Source organism: Hakea prostrata, chromosome 10 (genome assembly GCF_041222555.1).
Source record: "Hakea prostrata isolate BN-2017 chromosome 10, UWA_Hpros_2, whole genome shotgun sequence".
NCBI lineage: Eukaryota > Viridiplantae > Streptophyta > Magnoliopsida > Proteales > Proteaceae > Hakea > Hakea prostrata.
This window is the reverse complement of record NC_142609.1, coordinates 39429135-39431971: the sequence shown is the minus strand read 5'-3', so window position 1 is coordinate 39431971 and position 2837 is coordinate 39429135.

Genomic DNA, 2837 nt, shown 5'->3' with positions numbered 1-2837 from the left:
CTCCATCTCGCCGGGGTCGGGGTCGGCGGTATGCCCGGTCGTCATCTCTCCATATCAGGTTGAACACTCTTTTATGGCTATCAATTGTATCTTTAACAGGAAATAATGGATTTAAATCTTAATCTACGTCCCTCCATCAGCAACAAAAAGGAAAGAATTATGGGGGTGTCTTCAAAACTTCATCTTAACCTTATCCAAACCCTTTGTAATTGTGAGGGATTTTAATGAGGTTATGTCTCAGTATGAAAATTTGGGAGGCTTTTTTAAACCTTCCACAGTGTTACCCCAGGTTCAAGCAATATGTTTTCACCTAGACCTCCAAGAAATCTCAATGCTAGGCTCACCGTTCACCTACATAAACCTCCAACTCTAGTAAAAAAAAAACTTGATAGGGTTTTTGCATGTCCATCTTGGATAACCCTTTTTCTAAATGCAGCCTTAAAGAAATTACCAACTATTGGATCTGATCACGACCCCATCATAATCACCTATGTGCTTACACCTATGCATGGCCACAAGCTTTTCCATTTTCAAAATTCTTTGCAATTTGACCCACTATGCATGTCAGCAATAGAATCAGCATGGGTAAGTGAAGGTAATGTACCCTTTGAATGCAAACTCTCTAATATTTCTTGGTTTCTTCAACATTGTAATAGATCAACTTTCTTTTGGCAATATTGATAATTTATTCCACTACACTTCCGCTAAAGTCAAGTGTTTGGAGAACTTGCCTTAGCCTAATTGGGGTCTCAACACTTCCAATAAGCAAATCCCATCCTGGGCTTTGATGGCAGAAGAGCAATATTGGCTCTAGAAATCCCGAAGCCATATACTTAGTTGATGGGGACAAAAACATAAGATCCTATCATTTAATCTTATAAAATTCACATTCATAAGAAAAAAATTGAGACTTTGGAACATAGTGGTAAGTTTGGTTTCATTTCCTTTCGAAATTACTTCTACCTTTTATGAGTTCATACAAAATCTGTTTACTTCTTCCAACCATTTAGATCCATCATTTATTGAATGCTTATTCCCATGTTTACCCTTGAGAGAAACGTTAGACTGGGATCTCCCCCCCCCCCCCCCCAATCCATGGAGAAATTAAAAAATGTGGTCTTCTCCCTAGGTCCACATAAAGCTCCGGGTTTCAATGGATTTACAACTTGGTTTTACCAAAAACATTGGGATATAATTAATAAGAAACTCTTTGATTTTGTCCCCTTCTTCTTTCTTCTTTTTTTTTTTTCAATTTGTGCTTTGCCTTTTGGAGTCAATCATTCCCTCTTATGTTTCATCTAAAAAAACAAATAACAACCCAAGATTGTGACTAATTTTAGGCCAATCAGCCTATATAGGGTCAATTATAAAATTGTGGCAAAACTTTTGCCCTAAGATTGAAACTTTCTTAAAAAAATTAATCTCTCCTTGTTAGTGAGCCTTTTGGCAAATAGACAAATAGACAATTTTCTAATAATATTTTGGTGGCTCAATAAATTGTTCACTTTATAAGGAACACAATAGGAAAAACTAGCTTTGTGACTCTTAAACTTGATATAGCAAAAGCCTTTGACAGAGTTGAATGGGGAGTCTTAATCAAGTTATTCAAACTCTTAGGCTTCGACAAAAAAAATGGTGCAATCTTATTGACTCTCTAATCTCATCTACTTGTTTTTATTTTAAGCTTAATGTCAACCTTAACTTGGTTCTTTGGTTCTCGAGGTCTGCGCTAGAGATGCCCTCTCAATCCTTACATTTTTCTAATGGTAAGATAAAAATTTCTGAAGATTGTTGAATGAATATATGGTCCTTGACATCTTTAAAGGGATTAAGGTAGCAAGAAGGGCCACTGAAATCTCTTATCTTTCATTTGCTGATGACACTTTTATATTATATCGTAGAAAAAATTTGATACATTGACATTACAGGCCATTTTATATCTATTTTATTATATTATAGGACAATCAATTATTTTTTACAAAAGTGAAGCTTTATTTAGTTGAAATGTTTCACAGCAAGACAAAAAAAAAACAATCCTTAAATAAAGCTTCACTATCAAGACAAAAAAACAATATTTTCTACACTTGGCATCAAGGAAATGAAAAAATATGCGGTATATATGGGAACAAATCTTTTTCATGGAATAACGAAAAGGACAACTTTGCAATTCATACTTTGACAGAATGAGGAAGAAGATGGCATATTGGAAAGTGACCAATTTTGTCATATGTTGGAAGGGGAGTATTAATACAAACAATTTTTCAGTCACAATCTCTTTATTATATGCAGTGTTTCAAATTCCCAATCATCTTTTGTAGAAAACTTGATCCCCTTCGCCAAAAATTATGGCTCGGGAACATTGAGAAGCAAAAACAGTTTATTTTGATTTCATGGAATTGGTGTTACCTCCCTAAAGAACATGGAGATATGGGCTTTAAAAAAAATGGAAGATGTCAATTTGGCACTTCTCCTAAAACAATAATGGAGAGTGCTCACAAATCCTAAAGCACTATGGGTTTAAACGTTCAAGGCAATATAATTTTCCAATACTACCCCTTTCGACCCGAAAGTTCAATTGAAAAAGGGTCATGGACATGGAATAGCATTCGCAACGTCCTCCACTTACTAGGAAAAATTGTGGTAAGGAAAATAGGCAATTGAATGGAAACATCTTTCTAATTCGATTCATGGATACAACACAACAATGCTCAATAGAATTTCAATCAAATCTAGGAACCTCAAATTATGAAGTATGGAAGATAAATGCCACTGTGCACAAGTAGCAACCTCGAATAGTAACCTACTAGGGGAGTATCTTCCTACTTGTAATTTATTTT